Raw genomic sequence first — 23,622 nt, 5'->3', positions numbered from 1 at the left:
TTCTCTTTATCCACCATGCTCACCCAGTGTTGTTTCCCATGGCTTCCAACATTCACTTATGCTCTGGTGAGATTAACTGCTTCTCTGCAAAACTGAGTGTATTCTCATCTCCACACTTTGGCTTATGTTGTCCATGTGGCAATTTATCCTTTCAAATCCTGTCTTCTCCTTCTAGCCCCAAATCAAATCCCTGCTTTGTCGAACATACTGGATTTTTGAAACTTGGTTTCGAATGTACTCTCTGACAGAGATACAGACTGTTCTCTCTCTCTCTCTCTCTCTCTCTCTCTGTCCTCTGTAACTTAGCTTCTGTGTTTACTTTTTCCATTTCTCTCTTGCCTGTCTCAAAACTTGTAAAAATCAGTATATGTTTTTCACTCTACACTGTTTTATTACTGGTGCTTTATATTTCTTCCCATCTACTTTTTTTTAAGATTTTTTAAAATTTATTCATTTGAGAGAGAGAGACTGAGAGAGCACAAGCAGGGGGAGAGGGAGAGGGAGAAGCAGGCTCCCCACTGAGCTGGGAGCCCAATGTGGGGCTTGATTCCAGGACCCTGAGATCATGACCTGATCCAGAGGCAGACGCTTAACCATCTGAGCCACCCAGGTGCCCCTCTCCCCAACTCTTTTATAAGACATAGGAGGGCAAAGTCCACATCTCACGGGGGGCTTCTATAACACATACCACCTACACAAGGCTATTTATTGATAAATAATGCTTGCTTGATTAATGTACTTAAAGTTTCACAACAGTTTGAGAGTGCAGAGAAACTAAATTTTGAAAACCTAGTATGTTCTGCAAACCACTTTTCTAAGCCAATAATTTTTCACCCAAGGTGGACAGAGTCTGCAACATGAATTATAAAGATAATTTTCTAAATCATGTGAGGAAAAATTATCAGGACATTTTAGAGTTGTGCTAATTCTCTACTCTCTTTCCTTTTCTAGATGTAGCCTTAAAACTACACTAACCAGTAAAAATTATATTGGTAAGGTGATCCCAGGCTGTAAGAGAACCTCTTGGAAGCCAGTCATCATGTGAGAGGTCTAACTATCCTGAGTCCACACAGCTGTGAGGAAGCAACAAAAAGAAAAACAAATTATATTGGGAATACTGGAAACATCTTTATTTAGCAAGGTGAGTGAATGTCACTTTTTTTTTGCCTTAGTCACTAAAAATATGACATGTAAATCTGAATTTCACCCAGGGCAAAATTTCTGAAAACAGAATTTACTGACATTCAGAAACCAAAGAAAACAGGTGCTTCATTGTCAAAGTATTAAAATTATTGACTACGTTGGAAATACTAGTAATATTAGGCAAATAAAACTTGATTTCCTTTCTAGGAATAACACAAAAGGATTTAAATTAAAAACTCATCTGAGGGAGTCACTGAATATCAAATCCTGCACATTTTCTGACAACCTACTCTCCCACCTCTGGAAAATATAGATAAAAGATTGACACTGAAGCTGCAAAAGAGCAGAGGTGATCTGAGTGACTCCATACTCTTACTTCTCTTATACTCTATACATCTTAGTGAGTTAGCAGAGGGCATATGAGTAATGTGTGAGTGGGCAACATGTAAGTAGTGAGTGGGGGTATATATGTAATGAATGGGCACAGGGCATATAAGTAGTGAGTAGCAGGGGGCATATACGCACTGAGTGAGTGGGGAGCAGTGTAAGTAGTGAGTGAGCATCAGGCAATGTAAAGCTAACATGGACCCTTAGATTGAGGAAACAGAGAAGGACCCTCTTCCATGGGCAAAGCCAAAGAATATACTGATCATGAATAGGGTTAGTTGTTTATAGGAGAAAACCTCCTATAAGCCATGTTTATTTTTGCATTATTGGGACCTTTTTAACAGAAACTCAGTTTGACCCAAAAAACAGAGAAGCTGGGAGTTGGGTTTTGCGATGATTGAGGGGTTTCACAGCACCCAAAGGCAGGAATGCAACTGGCCTTCTGGAAGGAAGTGAAACCAGCGACTGAGAGCTGACAGAATCCAGGAAGTGCTCTTGGTCCTTATCTGCTTCTCCTTTGTGCATTTCCTCCTGCTTCCTTCCCTCTAAAGACTGCCTTTGTCTGGTCCTTCATTCCACAAAGTGGGTTCTAATTGCAGGCCACATGAAGAGGCGAACTTTACTTTGGGCTTCATTTTGAAATTCCTGGGTGAAAGCCTAATTGGCCCATTTTGTTCAGGTTGCCAGAATTTTACAATCAACTGTGGTCTTAGAATAGATTATTTACTGTAACTTTGGCTGCCTGGAGACTGCTTCTGTGGTTTTACTTGTAACAGGATATAAAATTTAATTTTGAAATGCTCAACTTGTGACCTCCCCTAAATGTCATCGAGAGAAGAACTAGACATCTGAAATAAACTTTAAGTTTAAATTTAAAATAAAATTTACAATAAAATTTGTTCCATGATCTCTTCTCTGAGGCATACTTGTTGAGCAACAAAGTTAAATTTTGGATAGGGGATTATGAAATGGACAATTTCCACAGAAGAAGAGTCATTATGGGTTTGGTGTATACTCCAGAAATAGATGTCTATTGGAAGAGCAGTTGGGATATAGTTTGCAGTTAAAATTTGTGTCTTCAGAAAATGCAATTATAAATGTCATGAAAATATGTTGAAATGAAAGTTAATATTGTCACATTCCATGCAAACATAAACAATAAACTCTTAAGGAGTCTTGAAAAAAAGAAAATCACGTGCAAAACAGTATTAGGTTAAAAATGCATTATACAAATTTTATGACATCACATGTAGAAGATTAGAAAGACCACCCCAAAATGTCTGGGTTGTATGATCATGGGTAGTTTTTGTTTACTTTATACTTTAACATTGGAGCTTTCATTAATGAAAAGCTATTGCTTTTATAACTTAAAAAGATTATTTTTATGAACAGATAACAGATCCTACAGTGGGAATATTACTACGATGATGGAAACAGGGCTTTGATTAGCTGATACCACATCACCAAGGTGTAAATAGAAAATGATGACATATCAGATTAGTGTATTAGACAAGAGCAAGACTAAAGAACATCCAGGTTCCGTTTGGATAAACATTTGTCAGTTCAATATCAAGTTATTCCAGTATCTTTCATTGAAAAGATTTTCCTTGTCCCCAGTGAATTTCTTTGGTATCTTCATTGAAAATTAATTGATTGTATGAGTGTGAGTTTATTTTTCGGTTCTCTTTTCTGTTCCATTGATATTTGTCCGTCTTTATACCAATATCACACTGTCTTGATTGATGTAACTTTAGTAAATTTTAAGTTCAAATAGTATAAATCCTCCAACCTTTTTTTTCTTTTTCAAACTTTCCTGAGTTTTCTAATCCATAAACATGGCATATATGTCCATTTATTTGAGTTTTCCTTAATTTCCCTCCTCAATATTTTGTAATTTTTAGTGGAGAGGTCTTACATGTTTTTAACTTATTTCTAAGTACTTTTTCTAATTGTTATTAAAAATGGAGTTTTAAATTTTTACTAGCAGCAAATCGATGAAATATAAAAGAACAAATTATTTTAGAATATTGACCACTGATCCTGCAACATTTTAAAATTTGCTTATTATTCCTGTAGTTGCGTATAGGTTCCTTAGAATTTCTACACAAATACATATTTGCTCCTTATTTCATTTTCTTGCCCTATTCCACTGACTGGAGCCTCCATTACAACATTAAGTGGGGAAATCTTTGCCCTGTGTCCAGTTCAATAGGGAAAACATGTCTCATCATTGAGCATTATATTAACTGTAAGATTTACATAAATATCCTCTATCTGGTGGAGGAAGTTGCCTTCTATTTCTAGTTTACTTGAAGGTTTTTTTAAATATCAGGAATTAGTTTTTTTAATATATCGAGTGCATTTTATGCATCTATTGAGAAGGTTCTATGGTTTTGCTTCTTTTTTTTCTGTCAGTATGATGGGTAATATTGATTGACTTTTGAATGTGATACCAACTTTGCATTCCCAGGATAAACTACTTTGTTGGGTGTATCATTCTTTTAATATATACCTGGATTTAACTTGCCAATATTTTGTTAAAGAGTTTGATAAAGGTTTATTTTTGTTAAGGTAATAAAAGATTCTAATAATTTTTAAGAAAACTTAAGAAAACAATTCACATTTTATTTAGCTTAATATACATTGTAAAATTTTCTTCTCACCAAAAATAACAATAATTACTATATTATTTTTATAAAAACAGCATTTCTATTTTCCCCAGGTAATTCTTATAAATCAAGACAAGATAGGAGATATGGCTACAGGAAGAAAACAAATATGTGGTCAATATCCTTGGCCTCTGATTTTGTCTTGACCATGATATAAAAGTGTTTGGTGTACTCCTCTTAGAAAGTTTATGACTCATTACAGTACAAATTCAACAAATGAATATAAATAAGAATCAGATACAAAACAACAGTGAATTGTTTTCTATTCAAACTTCAGTTTTCTCTTTACACTGGCTTAATGGGATCTATACTAAAATCCACACTGAAAGAAATCTCTGTTTGGCGATTTGGAGCTCACAGTTTCTTCTACTTGTTGGTAATGCCCTTAACTGCCCATTAGAAATTTATAACAACATATTAAAACACCTACTAGTCAATGGTCAGTCCTGAGCTTTTTTGTAATATTTTATAAAATATGGTCTTTCCCCACACCTCTTCAATATTTACTTCTTCAAAGAATTGGAGACTAATATCTGGTGATTAGATCCACCACAATAATAATGTTATGTTCAAAATGACTTAACTAAAATATTTCCAGAGTACCACAACAGAAATCACACAGAAATGAAATGTTCTTTCAATGCTGTCTTCTGAAAAGAGTTCTTCAAAGAATGAAAGTTCAGACAGTGGCCATTTAACAGGTGGTTTATCAATGTTTACTATATTCGGTGGAAGGCCCATGGGCAAATATTTGGTGATGTACATACGCATAACAGATATTTCTTCCAAATACCAAATATAAGGATAAAACTATTTGCAAAACTTTTCTTAGGTATTTCCAGTGGTTTTTTAAGTACTTGTCGGAAGCTCTGGCTTAAACGCATAGCTTGATATATGTGCCTACCATTAACAAGAATGGTATGCAAAGTTATTTGACCTCTGGTAGGTTGAAGTAGTTTTTAGATATGCTTAAGATGTTTTCATCTAATTTCATAGCTCTCATTCTTAAACTTCATCAAGGAAGGATATACAGGCCCTTCTGCAATACATAGACATTAAGAAAAATCTTGAAGGGAGACAGAGAGCTTTGTACATGGTGGATGGAAGCTCTATGTCTTCTCTGTGTTTTGACTCCATCCTCCAACAAGGAACTTCGGCAGAGAGTGTGTTGGGATTGGATAAGTTACTTCCATACATGTTGGCATGGTGTTGAGTGTGAGATGTTCTATGAGACTACCCGAGGTAAGCATTTAAGACTTGTAAGGTGCTATTCTAAGAAAATAGCCTTAGGGTCCTGAATAATGTCCTTCATTATTAAAACACAATTTCTTCACAGTAATTTGCAATGGATTCTTGAGGTTCTAGATTATCTTGCTAAGCCCTGAGGAATTTCTCAGGAAATTTCATTTAAATATTAAGTGGTGACAAATCTGTGGTGTTCTCAAATCAAAATCTGTAATAAACATTAATATTTTCCATCTCTTTACATAATGCAACTCTGTAGTCAATCTGCTGGCTGCAAAGAAGACATTTGGAGGTGTGGCCATGGAGATTTTTTTCTAAAGGTTCTTTTTAAAAATAGGACATTTTTATGAACAATGATGATAATTAAAACAAAATCTGTTAATGCACTATAAAGAACAAAGTTTCCACCAGCTATGAAGTTATTCCATCTAACATTTATGTCATTGTTTATACCATCCAAACATAAAACAAGTATTTGCAGGAGTTCCACAAAAATTTCAAAAGCATCATACCTGCCTATCCATTGAGAATGGCAAACTTCCTTCAGTTCATTTGCCTTTTTTCCTTTATCGTTCTGAAAGAGGACAGAAAGTCCATCACTGAGCTCTAAAGCAGTTGTGATTGATAGAAAAAAAGAACATCTTTAATTGCTCCCAAGCAACAGATATCCCCACCACAGACACTACCTTTGACCATTTAGGTATTTAAGGCAAAGGAAGACTAGAGTGTGTGGATATGTAGGGGTTATTTCTCTAAGGATCAAGTTACCATGACCAGTATTGAGGGAGAGAGTCCACCAGACACAATCTAAGCCAACCCACACCAACGCTCCAGGTTAGTTCTCCACTTCTCAGTTACCATAGTGTGAAATTTTGCAGTCAAAATGTCTACATCAGCTCCCGAAGGTAGAATGCCCATATTCCTCTCTCTGATGTTGAGATTCATGGGTGAACTTCACCAGTACTGGTGATTACTCTTCCCAACTACATATACCACGTTTTCCGTGACAGTGCAAAAGACGTGTCTCACATTTCCCTGTTTCTTCCTAGTGGAGGTCTTGCAGATCTCCAGCACCTGTTTCTGCTGTGTTTTAAAGGGATCAACATGTTGTCTGATATTGTCTCAAAGCGCTTTCCCACAGCTGCCTCACCAGGATAGTCTGTACTCCAGCAGCTGTACTCCAGTCTTTAGCCCATCATCAGAAGAGATCTTTGAGATTTTGTCGGTTTCCTGTTAATCCCACATGCGCTTTATAAGAATCCAACTCCAAATAAAGATTTTAAGCAATCTTTGTTTTCATTTTCTGCCAAGTTTAGGGATAAAATGTGTTCATCTTGTTCTTCACCTTCTTCCCCTGCCTCGGAATTCTGAGTTTTACTGTTGTTTCCTTATTGATGTGTTTGCTCCTGTTCAGAAGTTTCATTATTTTTTTTTCTGCTTGTGTTCTGAATCCATCATTATTTAATTATTTTATTCCTTTTCAATGTCTACCACGTGGACTATTCAGATGACTGGTAAAGCTAAGTACAACCGACATAGCTTAATCTCACAGAATTCTCTTATAAATACTGCAAATCGTAGAGTTCTCTAAGTATCTGGCAATAATGCTTACTTAGCTGATCAAGACTTTCATCTTCTAAGTCAGCTGTCCTACATTAATTCACTCACTTCTTATTTCTGTCCAGACCTCGCAGGAACCCGAGGAAAGTCAGACTGCAATGCACTAACTTCCAAGTTCAGTTGGAGGCTCTGCAAAAGTTTGATATTGTAGCTCACCAGCCTCCTCTCCCCACAACCAAATTCAGAGCAATTTGGAAACCAAGCTAGGTGGCCGATTTGACATGACTAATGTATTAATATTCTTTCTTTGAAATGTTTTTGTCAGATTTGGTATCATGGTCATGCTGGCCTCATAAAGCACATTCCTCCTCTTCGGTTTTGGAAAGCATTTGTGTAAGGTTGATATATTCTCTCACTTAAATGTTTAACAGAGTTCACCAGTGAAACCATCGGAAACGAATTCATATTTGAGTGAAGATTTCAACAACAAATTCAATTTCTTTGGTAGATATAGGTCTAGTTGAATTTACTATTCCATCTTGCGTCTGTCTTAGTAAGTTGTATCGTTCAGAGAATGTGTCCATTTATCTAAGTTGTTGAATATATGAACATAAAGTTGTTCATAATACCTGTAGCATCTGTAGTATATTTACACATTTACTGATATTGGTAATATCTCTCATTTTTTTCTTGGTCAGTCTATCTAGGGCTTGACAATTTTGTTATCCTTTCAAAAAACACTTTTAGGGGCTCCTGGGAGGATCAGTCCATTGAGTGCCCAACTCTAGGTTTTGCTCAGGTCATGATCTCAGGGTCATGAGATTAAGCCACATGGGCTTTGTGCTCAGTGGGGAGTCTGCTTGGGATTCTCTCTCTGCCCTCCACTAAAATAAATAAATAAATAAATCTTTTAGAAATACTTTTATACGTGTCATTTTCTCTATTATTTATCTGTTTTCTGTTTCATTGATTTCTCCTCTTTATTATTTCCTTTTACTTACTTTGGATTTACTTTGCCCTTCTTTCTCTAGATCTACGGTAAAACCTCAGGTCATTGATTTATATATTTATCCTTTCCTTCTCTAGGGCTTTAGAAGCTATAAATTTCCCTCTAAGCACTGCTCTAGCTATATCCCACAAATTTTGATAGGCCATATTTTCATTATAATTCAGTTTAAAATATTTTCTAATGTATCTTGTGATTTTTTTTCTTTAACCCATAGATTATTGACAAGTGTGTTGTTTAATTTCCAAATATTTGGGCTTTATTTCTCCTACATATCTTATTGTTATTTGTTTCTAATTTAATTTCATTGTTGTCAGAAAACATAATCTGCATTATTCCAATTTTTTAAGGGTGTTAAGATTTTTCTATTGTCCAGTGTATGGTTTCTCTTGGTTAACATGCCATGTGTACTTGAAAAGAATGTTTATTCTGCAGTTTTTAGTGTAGTGTTCTATAAATATCAATTAGGTAAAGAGGTTGATAGTGTTATTCAGACCTTTGTCTATTTGCTCTATCCATTGCTGAGAGAAAACCCCAACTATCATTGTGGATTTGACTCTCTTTCCCTTTAATTTTTTTTTATCTAATATATTTTGAACCCCTTTTATTAGGCATATACATGTATGACTATTATGTCTTTTTGGAAATTTATCCTTTTATTGTTTTAATATGTCGCTCTTTATCTCTTTGTAATACTCTTTGCCTTGGCATTTATTATATTTTATGTTAATACAGCTACTCCAGCCTTCTTAAGTTTACTGTTTGAATAATTTATCTTTTACTGTCATTTACTTTCAGCCAATCTGTGTGTTTATATTTAAAGTTCATCTCTTAAAAAATATATAAATAAAGTTCATCTCTTGTGAAGAGACTACAATGCATCTCACTCTTTTATCTATTCTGTGAATTCTTGACTTCTAGTTGGATTGTTTAGTTCATTTACATTTAATCCAATTATTAATATGTTTGGATTTAGACCAACTATTTTACTATTGTTTTCTGTTGGTTCCTTCTGTTTTTTGTGTTTGTTTATTTGGTTGATTGGTTTTATTTAAATTTTATTAGTTAACATACAATGCAATATTGGACTCAGCAATTCATCACTTATATACAGCACCCAGTGTTTGTCACAAATTCTTTGATTCTTGGATTCCACTTTCTTAATTTCTTTGATTTAATTGAATCTTTGAGAGCATTGCCTTCTAATGGGTTTCGGTCATTACATTATTTTGCATTGTTTCAAGTGGTCCCTCTAGGGATCACAATATACACCCTTAATTTTTCACAGTCAAGTTAGATTTAATATTGGTCCATTTCATATAAAGTATGACCTTTTTAAAAATATAAATTTTTAAACTCCTTCATTTTTTAGTTACCATATGTATTTAATCTACAAATGTTATAAATCCCATAATAAATTGTTATAATTTTTGCTTTAAACAGTCATGTTTAAAAATGTTAAAAAATTGGAAGGAGGGCGCCTGGGTGGCTCAGTTGGTTAAGCGACTGCCTTCGGCTCAGGTCATGATCCTGGAGTTCCGGGATCGAGTTCCGCATCAGGCTCCCTGCTCAGCAGGGAGTCTGCTTCTCCCTCTAACCCTCCCTCCTCTCGTGTGCTCTCTCTCTCTCTCTCATTCTCTCCCTCAAATAAATAAATAAAATCTTTAAAAAAATTGGAAGGAAGAAAACAATCTTTTTTGTACTATTTTTGGTACTTCATTCTCTTCTGAAGACTTGAGTGTCCCTTTGGCATCAGTTCTTCTCCCCCGAAGACCTTCATTTGCATTTATTTGTACTGCAAGTTGGTGATAGAAGTTCTCTTAGTTTTTGTCTATCTTGAAAATGTCTTCATATTGTTTTCATTCTTGAAGGTTATTTTCACTACACCAAGTTGGCTTTTTTCTTCTTTGGGCATTTTAGAAATGTCATTCCACTATCTTCTTCTATCCATTGCCTCTGATGAGAAATTATTAATCCATATCACTTCACTGCATGTAATAAATTAATCTGTGGTTAATCTGTGAATGCTTTCAAGAATTTCTTTTAATTTGTGGTTTTCAGAAGTTTTACTTTGTTGTGCCTCGATGTGGTTTTCTTTGTATTTTTTTTTTTTTCTGCTTGGGATTCACTGGACTTGTTGTGTAAATGTATCCTTTCACCAAATTTGGGGAAATTATCACCATGATTTTTTCTAATTTTTTCCTCTCTTATTCTGAGACTGCACGTACACATATGTTAAACCTTTCCATAGTGCCTTCATAGCTCACTGGTACTCTTCATTTTTTCTGATCTTTTCTTTTAATTTTTCAGCTTAGATATTTTCTATTGATCTATCTTCAAATTTACTGACTCTTCTCATTTCAGTCTGCTGTTAAAGTCACTTTGTGAATTTTTCATTTCAAACACTGCATTTTCCACTTTTAGAATTTTCATTTGGTTCTCTTGTAGCTTCAGTTTTTCTGCTAAGATTTTCTATTTGTTCACTTATTATGAGCGTGTTTCCTTTAAACCCTTGAAATGGTTATAATAGCTGTTTTAAAACGCTTATCTGCTAATTCTAACATCTAGGACATCTAAAGGTCTGTCTCCACTTATTTCCTTTGTCTTGAGTTTATATCACATTTTCCTGTTGCTTCATAAGTCCAGTAATTCTGAATGGCTTGAATATTGTGAATAATATATAGTGGAGACACTGGATTCTGTTATGACTCTCTGAAGAGTAAGTTTTCATTGTCTGTTTGTTTTTTATTTTTAAGCAGGCAGTTAATTTGACTTTGACTCAAACTCTAATTCTGTTTTCCCTGAAGTGGAGCAGCTGAAAATTCAGTTCAGTATATATATATATGGTCCTATTCGGAGTTTACCTTTGGTGTATGTAGTTCAAGGATCAATCAGAGATTTGGGCCAAGTTTATATACAGAACCCCCCCTCCCCCACTCCCTGCCCTGCCTGTGGTTTTCACTTTCCAGGATTTCCCTCTTCACTTTTCAGCTGTGTTGTTTCCCCAAACTCTGTCCTGTGGCTCACCTAGCCATTAAGCCTGTGAATTTCTTTCAGAATTTTAGCCACACAGCAAGCTGCAACTAGAGCCTAGCCTCAAACAGAAACCTATCTAAAAACAAGAAAATTACCCTGTGCCCTTTACTTCTCTCCAATGTAGATGTCCTTCCGGTTTCTTATAGTTCTTCTGGAGTGCCTTTAGATTATTGTATTTTATATTTCAGATAGAGTTTATATTTGTTATCTGAGAGTGGGTTGACTTGATAGAAGCTGTTTCTCCATTACTGGAAACCTATTTGCATGAAGTTTTCATTCACTGAGAAATCACAGTTTATTAATTAGTTTCCCCAGTACCTACATGTAGCAGTTCCCTGGTGTTTGTGGTAAGCATATTTCCCCCTACTCAGCCACTGTGAAATATTTTATTTATTCATTGACTGATTGATTGATTTCCTACATATTTATTGAGGTTCTCCCATGTTTTAGATACTGGATATATAAAAATGAATACAGGTATAGTATCTGTCCTTACAGACCTTAGATTCTAGTGCAACACTCTCCATCACAGTAGTTACTAGAACACATGTAGAACACTTCCATCATCCAAACACTTCTAATGGACTGTGTTTGTGCAGTGGGGAAAAAAAGATTTACTTATCACTAAAATATAGAATCATAAAATATGAGAATAGAGTTATATACAAAGTATGAAAGCTGAATAGAGGTGATGCTACTTATGTGATATGACAAAGATCCAAAGTGGAAGGGATTTTTTGAGCTGAATTTTTAATGAGCAGAAAGATTTGATCAGTCATGTTAGGGAATATAAATAGCATATTAATAAGCTATGAAGTCTTGAAAGAGATAAGGGAACTAAAAGGAAACTGCTGACTGATAGAGGGACCATCGATAGAACACATTTAACGTGGAAATAATGAGTTTGGTTAAGGCTATATTGAATTTGAGATGCCTATAGAACATTCAAGGAAGTTGGATGTATAGTTACTGAGTTTACAGAAAGGCAGTTTGAGTTGGAAACACAGATTTGATGCATAGTGTGATTGAGGTGGTTGTTAAATTTGTTAGCATACTTTAGATGACCCAGAGAGCCTAGAAGGAAAAGTGAAAGGATCTAGCACAATAGGATTAATTAGTATTCCTCAGAAATTCTGATATTCTTTGCATATGTTTAGGATAAAGAACAATTGCAATTGTACTTTGGCATTGGAGACACCTGGATTTGAAATGTTGCTCTACCACTTTATGAAGTGTGTGACCTTAAGCAAGTTACCTAATTTCTCTAAACTCCAGTTTTCTCATCTTTCAAAAAGTATAATACTAAACTTCATGAGGTTTTGTGAGGATTAAATGAAAAATAAACAGGAGTGCCCAGCACATGATAAGCTCCCAATAAATGTAATCTTCTATCAGCATCAGCATCATTTTCATCTTCTTTAGCCTTCATAATAACTTATGAAGTGGCTTTATTGTCATCATATATCTTAAAGTATTACGACTTACATAAGATTTCAAATTGACAAGTAGATGATCCATAGCCAGAATCCAAGTGTTCTGATATCTTTCCAGGGTTCCTGTCACAAAACTATTCTGCCATAATTTCTCATAGGAATTAGAAATATTTACTTAGTTAATTATATTCAAAAGAGTATATATTTTTTCTGGTTTTGTTTTTTTTTTTTAAGAAAAAGAACAGCTCCAAACATGACTCTGAAGCAACTGCGTAATGAAATTTCAACTCATGTAGCCTCTCCCTTTGCCAAGACAGTTAGTGGTATTATAGTAATATCTGTCTGTCAACAAATTTGATTGCCCACTGCTTTTAGACAACTGAAAATAATAAATCTTAGGTGTCAGAATGTCAACCAGGAACAACAAAAATGTTCTTCTCCATTAAGTTTTGGACAGGTAACCCATATTTACCTTTAAATATCTTGCTAAAACTGAAAGTTTTAATAATATAAATATAGTGGTAGTAATTCATACCACCCACCGTTTTCAAAGACTAGATGAATGCTTAAAAGAGTATTATGGCTTTGTAAAGAGTTATAAGAACCTAATGATTTATTAGCATTCCAACTGCTGCCTTTTTCCCCCTCTCATGTCTTGACAATTCTTATCATAACGTTCTTAGCTGGTGATTCAATAGAAATAGTAAGCGGATCTTAGCTTTAAAATTATACAACCCCCTTACTGAAAGCTGCAGGCTCTTTGTTGCAATGGAATTTTACTTATTTACTTATATGCTAGACACTGTTTGAAACTGGGTACTCAAAAATGAAGAGGCATAGTCTCTTTCTCTAAGGAACTAATAGTCTACTGAACATAATCTACTGAGAAATAATTGCTCTAAGTGTGGTAATAGAAGAATGAGTTGCATGTGGTGGCTAAGCTAGGTGGTCTTCAAAGAAAAGGTTAAATTTTAGTGTGATATTACAAGTATATACATTTGTAAAGCTCATTAAATTGAACAATTAAGGTTTATATATTTTAACATGCGTAAATTTTACCTAAAAGACTATAAAAAGATGCTGAGCTCCAGTAAGTAGGATTGCTTTCTATAGAGGTATAGGTTGGCAATTCTGAGAAGTCTTTCTGTGTATTCTAGGCTTAATAAAAATATCTATATATCTATCTTATGATATCTATATATAAAGATAGAAATACAGCTTCGATAATTAAAGAATGAGAGCCAGTTTTCTCACCATTGAGAAGGAGTTCCATATGGAAATGGGTAAAATGGCAATGTACATTGTGGTGTTTGACTGCAAAGGATAATACCAGTATAAATAGGTAGATATAAAAATAACTATTGGCATATGTGTCTCTCTATATATGCGTGTGTGTATATATAGATAATAATTATGCATATACACATCACAGATAAATATATACATATACATGCATGTCTGTGCTCGCACATACACTTTCATAGGTGCGTATTTTCTGGTGTCAGTGAGTTGTCTTGCTCAACTATAGACCCCAACAGTTAAAACCAGAAATAGACAAGACTGCTTAATTCATGCTGTAGCTGAAATTCATTGTGTTTTTTTCTTATAGCACTTTCTTCAGGCATTGACGAAGACATTTTGCAATGACTGGAACATTCCAACCACCAGACCAGAAAAGCCCTGGTAACAGTAGAATGTCTAGAACACCACACCCCACAAGTCCTCTTACTTGCCCAAGACCATGGGTTGATCAGGTATCTACTAACCCCCATCCATGATCATGCACCCTCTGCCTATTCTTTTGCACATACCCCCTGAACCCGCAGGTGCCCCAAGAACGCACTTCTTTAAAGTGCAATGTCAATAAAAGTAGAACGGCTTTAAAAAATCAACAATGGGAGGAGTCTGGGTGGCTCAGTCAGTTGATTGTCCAACTCTTGATTTAGGCTCAGGTCATGATCTCATGGTGCTGAGATTGAGCCCTGCATTGGGCTCCCCACTGAGTGTGAAGTTTGCTTAAGATTTTCTCTCTCCTTCTCCCTCTACCCCTCTCCCCACCTGCTCATGCATGCATGCATGCACTCTCTCTCTCTCTCTCAAATTTAAAAAAATCAACAATGGATGCTAAAAGTGTAAGTGAAATAAAATATGAGGAATAGTATATTTGTGTACCCTCCAAGTAGCTTTCCACAGATAATTTATTAATTATAAGGAAGAAAAATAGTAGCTCTACAGTGCAGAAACCTGGCAAACACCCCCTTAACCAAGTGATTATGCTAACATCACCAATATTAGGACAAACTATCATCACATACTTTCTGGCACAGCACATTGAGAACAACACAGAACCACTTCTGTGACCTCCCTGCCAAAGCCTCATAACCTGGATCCAATCATGAGACAAATCTCTTTGAAAGAAACTCTATATAAAAACTGGCCTTTAGTATTCAACTATGTCAAAGCCAAGAAAGACGGAGTAACTCTTCCAGATTAAAGAAAACTAAAGGGGTGTATGACAACGAAGTGTGTGATTAGATCCTGGACCAAACAATAAATAACTAAAGAGAAGATTATTGAGAAGATTGAAAAAATTTAGATATAGACTATGTTGACTTAGGCTTTTAATATTAAGCTTCCTGATTTTGATAAATATACAACTGTTTATGAGGAGAAGTCCTCACAAAAACAATCACTAATCTATTTAAGGTAAAAGATAAAATGACTCCAACCAATTCTCAAATAATTCATAAGATACATAAATATGGATGTAGATATATAAAGAGAGAAAGGCAGAGAGACAGAGAGGATTATAAAGCAAATATAAATAATTTGATGAATCTCAGTAAAGGTTATATGGGAATTTCTCTTGTCATTTTTCAAACTTTTATCTAAATTTTAAATTGTAGCAAAATTAAAAAATGATGGTAAATTTCATTGATCCTTAAGATATAGAAAACTGGAAAGAAAACACAACTTCCACCCTAATGGCAAGAAAATGCCAGATAATCTGTAAGATTACAACTCTTTTTGAACCCATCAGAGAAGCAAGGTTGCAGAACAGCCAGGAGTCCGGCATTTAAAGAAAAACAGGCCTTCTTAAGAATGCAAGCCCTGTTGCCCCTGGGGCAAAGCATGAGGAGGGGAAGAGAAATCAGAGGCCATACAAGGTGAAGAATAAAGAAAGCAGACAAAGTATTTGTAGAGGTAACAAAAGTAATGAAAGACTTCAATATGCATATCCAAAATGTACAGGGAAGCCCACACAGCACATGTGAGAAAAAAAGAATCCACCTAGATAAATAATATTCAAGCTGTTGGAAACCAAAGATAAAGAGAAAATCTTGAAGGCAGCCCAAACAAAACTACAGTAGATTTCTCATTAGAATCTACACAATCCAGAAGACAATGAAGTGACATCTTTGAAGCACCAGAAGAAAAATTTTGTATCTTTCAAAAATGAAGTCAAATACTGTTTTGAACAAACAAAAGCTTAGAGAATTCATTTCCAGCACACTTGTGCTAAAAGAAAAGTTAAAGAATACTTTAGCAGAAGGACTATACTATGGGAAACATATACAGAAATCCTGAAGAATGAGGAGTGATGGTTAATTTTATGTGTTAAGCAGACTGAGCCAAAGGGTGCCAGATTCAACATTATTTCTGGTGTGTTTGTGGAGGGTGTTTTCGGATGAGATTAGCATTTGAATCAGTGGACTCAGTAGATTGCTCTTCCCAGTGTGGGTGGTCAGCATTCAATCTGTTGAGGTCCTGAATGGGACAAAAGGCTGAGGAAGAAGAAATGTTCCCCTTTTGCTTCCTGCCTGCATGCTTGAGCTAGGACATCAGTCTTCTCCTGCCCTTGAACTGGGACGTGCACCACCGGCTCCCTGGTTCTCTGGCCTTCAGACTCAGACTGGAATTACACCAAGGGCTTTCTTGGGTATCCAGCTTGCAGACAGCTGATTATGGGACTTCTCAGCGTCCGTAACCAAGTGACCCAATTCCTCATAATAAATCCTCCAATCTCTCTCCCTCTCTCTCTCTCTCCCCAGATCCTCTGTGACTTACAATGAGGTTATATCCTAATAAACCCATCACAAATTCAAAGTATCATAAACTGAAAATGTATATAATGCACCTAACCTCCCGAACATCATAGCTCAGCCTACCTTAAAGGCACTCAGAACCCTTACATGAGCCTATAGGTGGACAAAATCATCTAGCACAAAGCCTACTTGATAATAAAGTGCTGCCTATCTCGTGTAATTGACTGAACACTGTACTGAAAGTGAAAAATGGCATGGTTGTCTGGGCACAGAATGGTTGTCAGTGTATTGCTTGCTTACCCTCATGATCCAGTGGCTGACTGGGAGGTGCAGCCACTGCCCAGAATCGCAGGAGAGGATGACACTGCATGTTGTTAACCCAGGAAAAGATCAAAATTCAAAATTCTAAGTATGGCTTCTCCTGAATGCATATAACTCTCACACCATCATAAAGCTGAAAAATCACAAGTCAAACTATCGTTAAGTCGGGGCATATACGTGTGTGTACATATATATACAAATCCAATATAGGTGATACAGATGTAGATATCCTAATGGTTTTGTCTCCCTGCGGGAAATATAGAAAGTAAAGATAAAGAACATTTTAAATTGTTAATTGTTCTAAAAGAGAATTCAATGACTAAAACAAAAATAGCAATCAGGTGTGCACTTATAGAATATTTAAATTAAAATCTATGAAAACAGTAGCACGAAGGATAGGAAAGTGACGCTGCATGAGCTGAGGCCGGGTCGGAGAAAGCAGTACACCTCCTCCCGGCTCTCCTTTGTGGGACACCACCTTGGAAGCCCTGAGCCAACCTGAAAATAGTCTGGCCATGCTGGGGAATACCCCAGAGGGGCTACACAGAGACAGGGAGACGTGAGGGGCATTCTTACCCCAGCTCTTCCAGTATGACCAGCTTAACCACCAGACACGTGAGCGAACAAGGCTCTGCGATGCCACGGCCGTCTGACTGCAACCTCAGTCAGAACCACCCAGCTGAGCTGTTCCTGAACTCCTGGCTCACAGAAACCCACGAGAGGTAATAAACGATTAATGTTTTAAGCCCCAGCAATCGACAAACAAGGCAACTATACACAGCCCTTAGCACAACGCCTGGTTTGTAGGAAAGGCATAATTGATCGCCTTTTTCTGTAGTTTTGATATTTTGCAGTTTCAGTATTTTAATGAGCATTTCATTAGCAACTGGCATTTAATTCGTAGTGGTACTCCGTTTCTGTGCACTAGAGGGCACTCCATCTGCGGACCGAGGGCCGCAGGCAAGCAGGTGTAGTTTTCGAGGTGAGCCACCAGGGGGAGCCAGCCCCTAATTTTTCACTGTCCCTTGCAGAAGGTGAACTGGCGGCGGGGCGGTGGCGGTGGGGGTGGGGGTCGGGGTGAAGAAGGCTTCAGAACCAGTACGCTAGCTTGTATAAGGAAGCTGTGTTACAGGACATTCTGCAAACTCATTCTAAAAAACAAGGAAGCTTATTTTGCTCTGCACGCTGGCCCCAGACTGGATGGGAAACAAAAGACTAGAAAATTCCGCCCCCCTCCACCTTTTTTACCCCTCCCCCCTGTTTAAATGTAGCAGAGCAGGTTATATTCGCTTTAATCCCCTAAAAAGAGAAGGGATCTGCAAGTGTATGATTTCTAAACAATTTTGTACCTAATCTCTTCCATATCTAGAAACATAGAAAAGCAGTCTCTGTGCTGCAGTTAACTTCTGATAGTTTCACTCTATACCAAATCACATTTGTACCACCACTGAAACTTAAAATTGTTCAAGTTTCCCCTTTTTATAGTTCTTTATTTTGTATACACAGGATCTGAGAGTCTAGTGACTGTGAAAATGGGCCATGATTATGATTGCAGGAAATTTGGCACCAAATTCTTTAAAACGAATTTTCTGAGCCAAATATATTTTAAGTCTCCCCTTTTTCCAACATTCAAAGCATACTTTCCCTGTAATCATTCCTAGTAACCTGAGAGGGTTGGCAGCCTGCATTTACCATGACAGCCTGCCAGTCTCGATGTTACTCCTGAAGGCTGGCCCCTACCCTGAGGTGGCTCAAGTACAGCTGGGCTCGAATGGAGCAGTGGTCTTGAGAATAAAGAAGGTTTTGTGGTCAGCTTATCTGATTAGAGCATTACACTGTGAGGTCAGGACTCTGCAGCCTGGTAGAGTGTAAATCAGAGGGGGCCGGGCTGGGGAGAGAACGGAGCTCTCAAGAGCGGACTCTTTGAGGGTCTCCTATGACCCTGCCTCCAGCCGACCTTCCATCTTGCTAATCAATCACGGGGGAACCGAGCGAGAAAGGAATATGGGACCAAGGCAAACCTTATCTTGCGCTGGGGATTAAAACCAAACCAAACCAAACCGAACACCACGTACGTTAAAGTCAGGAGAATAATGTTCCTACTCATCCTGTGCCTATAAATGATGAGACTGATGTATAGGTATAATTTACGGCAGGGTCTCACCATTTTGTGCTCATGGGATGTATATGGGGCATGCCTTTTTCTAACACACCGATAATAGCAAATGCTGTCCTCTTTGACTTGACCGAAGATTGCAGACTACACAGCCTCAGAGCATCTCTGCTCCCTCCAAGTGAGCTCTGGAAATTCCCAGGGAGTTTCATACACATGCTCCCAAGAGACCCTCTTGGTTTCTGTGCCCCCACAGCTGTCGCTCGCCATGCCTGGGCTACCTCCTAGGGCTCATCTTCAAGGGCTCTTTTCCATTCTCTGAGGGGCTGATCCAGTCTCCAGAGGAATGAGCAGCAACTCCTGCCTCCCAAACCCTCCAAAAATGATGAAAGACCACATTCTGTGGCCCAAATCTGTGTGCTCTCTCTGGGATGACTTTCTTCTCACAAACCATTGCCTCCTCAAGCTTGAACCCGCCCCTGTGGATATACCCCGATACACCCAACTCCACATGGGCAAGAGTGCTTGGGCAGCTTATCTTTGCACCTTTTCTTTTTTGCAATAGTTGAATGGATTACGGTAGGGTTCAGAATCTTGAAGGGTAAAGCAGGGTAGAACTTTTTTGAGGGATCCTGTTTCCAAGGGTTGGGGTCACTGGTTGCAGTTTCCCAGTATGATGGCCCTTCTGGGGTGGAGGCAGCTATATGTACCTTTACGTCAGTCTCATCACTTATAGGCACATGATGGGTAGGAACAAGTCCGTTCAGGTGTCTGCCCCTTTCTATAAGAAAGTAGCATGTTCCACAGCCTTCCCCCGCCACCCACAGATATTAGAATGTCCTCAAGGGTGGACCAACCTCGTTTCTGTCTGCACATCTTAACTTCCACTCGGCTCCCTGAGCTATGCCCGTTTCCTGCAATTTTGCAGCAAGGGGTCTTGCAACATTGTTCCATCAGATATGGAATTTTTTGGCATAACAGTGGGTGCTAATGAACTGGCTCCCACACTGACCACCTGGAGGTAAATAGTTTCTCCAAGGGCACTGCTCTCCTCTCTTCCTTGCTGTACCCCTTCCCTCACATTCTTCCCCTTTTTGCTTGACAACCCTAACCAAATTTTCCTCCCTGTGGTTTGGTAAGGGCCAGGGCTATGTCTATCACTTTTCATTAGACCTGCCCAAGTAGGCCCTTTGAATTCTAATAGTGTGTAAAGATTGACTCTGGTGGGGCTTGGGGGGGGGGGGGCGTGGTGGATAAGTTTGGTGTTTCCCCCTGCTGTTCTGAGTTCAAATAAGGGCAAAAGCTGAACGTGGTGGTGTTACTAGAAGGATCTGTTGTCTGCACTTATAATTATGAGGAGGAATTGGGGGGGGGTTGCTAGACCACATATGCGACGCTGACCAAGTGATAAAGAGCTCTATCATAAACACAGAAATTCAAGTGATTTTATTTACAACCAGGGAACCTGTCTGTTTCATGGGCCATCCCAACAGGGACCATCTCCATGTCTTTACGCACCAACATGGCGATAAAGGGATAGAACAGAGTGAAGCCTTCTACCCACACCAGCACCCCTGAACCTCTCTGCTTCCTGATAAAAGATGCATTTTAATCGTCACCATCCCTAGAGAAGTCTCCTTTCTTGGTTGCCTATTCAGGAAACTCAGCAGATATAATCCCAGGTGGGAATAATCCCAGCCATGCAATGGCAAGGAGTATTTGAAGACGGCGTGGTTGAGGGACTCAAATTATTCTGGACTGGCCATTTTCACATTTCCTATACTTTGTGCCACCCTGTTCACAGTTTTACTTCACGATTTTTGAGGGAAAGTCTATGAGGCCCGAATCCTATACCCATTACTGCCTTCCCCTCCCCAAACCTGGGGCCCACTGATGCCCACACCAGCAGGCTCAGCTCATGCTAGTTCCCAGACCAACTTGGAATTGTCTAAGTAACTATAAACCCCCAACCTACAAATCTAGCATGTAGTTCAAGATTTGGTGAGTAGGCGACAGCCCTGATTCCTGTTACATCCTTAAAGCCTTTACTGCAAATGTGGCCCGGGATGGGGAAGCGTGGAGCCATCTTGAGATCGTGCATCCATAGTACTAGCCGCCCTGTCCAGCTATTCATGACCTGGTCACTCCTTTCATCCTCACCCAGGCCTTGAGGAGGGCCCTTTTACCAGCTTCGTCTTAAAGTGGAGGATTCTGAGGCCTGAGAGGGGTGGCGTAACTTCCCCAGGTGAGCATTCTGGAAATCAGTGTCTACAGGCTATGATTATACCACATGATTACACATGGAGTCACATCTGTTCTAGCTTTGACATCTGTTCTAGCTTCTACCTGGCCATCTGTCTAGTGCCACCTCTCACCAGGCTCCTTTTGGGAGACTGACTTAGCCTGGTGACTAGGACCCAGGACACCAGGCTCACCTTGCCTGGCCTTTTACACATCATTCTTCTTGTTGCAATCTTGCCTTTGTCTTGGGGGACACCTGAAGGTGGAAGGTGGGCCCCTGACATCACCTGTGAACCTTTTCTCACTCGAGATGCTCTTGGACATGGAAGAGAGCCATCTCATAGGGTTTCTGGTTTTCCTCCTGAAATATCTGCTGTCCGCAGCCCTGCCTCTTTGTATGTTCAGCCCTCCTGGGCAAGCCTGGGCTAGTCCCTGACCCCTGCTTTCTATCATCTTTCTGAGAAATCGCAGCCGTGCCTTATGTTTCCGAAGATCTGGTTACGGGCATCAGTCGTCCTGGAAGCTATGTTTCCATTAAAATGGAAAGAAGTAAATGGACAGAATGAATTCATGAAAGTGGACAGAATTGGTAGGAGTTAACCTATAATAAATGAAGAGGGAGACTGAAAGTTCTTTCTTGTTGTTTCATTGTTTAATTTGCAGAAATGGCAGATGACAGCAGGAAGGTCAGGGCCATGCACCTGTTTGCTACTTTGGCTCTCAACAGTGTGTGAGAAGCACCGTGAGCACCGCTGACCTGGAAGCTCTGTACTCTGCATGGTTTCTTGAGTCAGGGGCAAAGGAAGCCATGGGCACCAGGGAGCCTGAGTTTTGGCAGCCCCGCCGTGGGGGTCAGTGTGGTGCAGGTGGTCAGGCTGCCCTCAACCACGCTCCAGGGATGCAACATGGGCCATTAATGATGTGAGCACACACACGCATCACATACACCACCTCGCACGTACACACACACACAAACACACAACCACATACACCACACACACACCACATCCCACATATATACACACCATACACACAAACACATCACACACACACACACCACCTCCCACATACACACACACCATCTCCCACATACACACACATACCACCTCCCACGTACACATACAAAAACACATCACACACACACAACCACACACACACACCACCTCCCACATACACATATACACAAACACATCATGCACACACAACCACAGACACCATACACACACCACATCCCACATATATATACATCATACACACAAACACATCACACATACACACACAGCACACAAAAACATATCACACACACCATACCCCACATACGTATACACATACACAAACACATCACACCACAGAACCACATACAAACCACATCCCACATACATGCACACACAAACACATACACGCTATTCACACATCCCACATCCCCCCCCACACACAAACATATCACACATATACACAACCACATACACACCATACATACACCACACAAAACACATCACACATACACCACCACACATACACACCACATCCCACATACACACATACCACACAAACACATCACACACACAACCACATACACCACACACACACACACACACACACTTTCCTCCTAGTTTCCCAACTCTTATGTGATTCCATTACATCTCCTGACTGACACAGAAGATGGACCCTATCCAGTCACTGATGAAATCGGGGTTAAAGGCAAATACTACAGATGTTCCACTGAGCATTCCTCTCCAGATAAAACCTCCTTTGCCCGGGGAGGCTTCTGAAGAAATCCCAGTTTGCCTCAGCAAATTCCCACACTTACGCGATATTTGGTCCATAAGTACTAATGTGAAAGCCAACAGAAAACCCCTCAGTCTGTTCAGAGATTATCTGAGTTAAGAGTAAGTGACCTCAGGTATCCAAACCATCAGATTCTGCTAAGAATTCTTCTCTAGTGCCTCATACCCTTGGGATAATGTATTCGTTCGCTGAACAACTCTCTCCATTGCCTGTGTTAGGTGACTGAGGGAGACACATAAAACTGACTCCGATGGCCTCAGCCCCCAAGGACCCACCTTCCAGTTTGTGGGTGCAACAGTGGATGTGGCCTGTACCCCCTCAGCATCCACTGCTACACAAGAAAGACTTCTTACTGTGAGCATCACAGCTCTCTGCTTGAGGGATTTTTCTTTTCTGGTCAAGCGTGTGTTTGGCCTGAATGTCAGACAAGCTGGAAGTGCCCAAGAATTATTTTCCCTGGAAAGCAGCCCTCAAATAAAAAAATGGAAGAGGCATTGGTGAATAAATACTCCAACCTCTTTGACCTAGGGTGGTTTGTTTGACATTGTCTCCCCCATGGGACTGAGCTCCAGTTGCGCATAGGAGTATCTGAATTGTTAATGCATTCTTTATTGATTTGCTTCTCCCCTCCTGG

This window comes from Eumetopias jubatus, unplaced genomic scaffold (assembly GCF_037043125.1).
Source record: "Eumetopias jubatus isolate StellerSeaLion01/CBP00866 unplaced genomic scaffold, mEumJub1_p1.0 scaffold_6, whole genome shotgun sequence".
NCBI classification, from domain to species: Eukaryota; Metazoa; Chordata; class Mammalia; order Carnivora; family Otariidae; genus Eumetopias; species Eumetopias jubatus.
This window is presented reverse-complemented; position numbering follows the sequence as displayed.